The sequence below is a fragment of the Penaeus monodon genome, chromosome 21 (assembly GCF_015228065.2).
Source record: "Penaeus monodon isolate SGIC_2016 chromosome 21, NSTDA_Pmon_1, whole genome shotgun sequence".
Taxonomy (NCBI): Eukaryota; Metazoa; Arthropoda; class Malacostraca; order Decapoda; family Penaeidae; genus Penaeus; species Penaeus monodon.
Window position 1 is genome coordinate 16,316,762 of NC_051406.1, and position 348 is coordinate 16,317,109.

Sequence of the window (348 nt, forward strand, 5' to 3'; positions counted from 1 at the left end):
GGAGGGATCAGCAGAGAGGTACCAGATACCAAAGTTATTCGATGCTCCTCGCGTACCCGGAGAGCTGGCTTGCAACACGCCCGGTGAATAAGCCAATCACGGCCTCCGAGTTGCAATTGCAAACTCTGCTGGGGCTACTGGAGGCTTAATTGCACGGCAACAAAACAAGGATCGCACACGAGGAGACATGCGGGTTTTAGGGCGTGGGGACGGGGGGGTGGGCGTGTATTTCGAAACTGGGGCGGAGCGGATGGAGGGCTGGCTGCGCCCCTGTCGACTGGCCTGTCCAGGCGCCTTGGCCCTTTTGGCTGTCTTTTGGCCTGTCTGTCTCATGGCCTTGTCATTGAA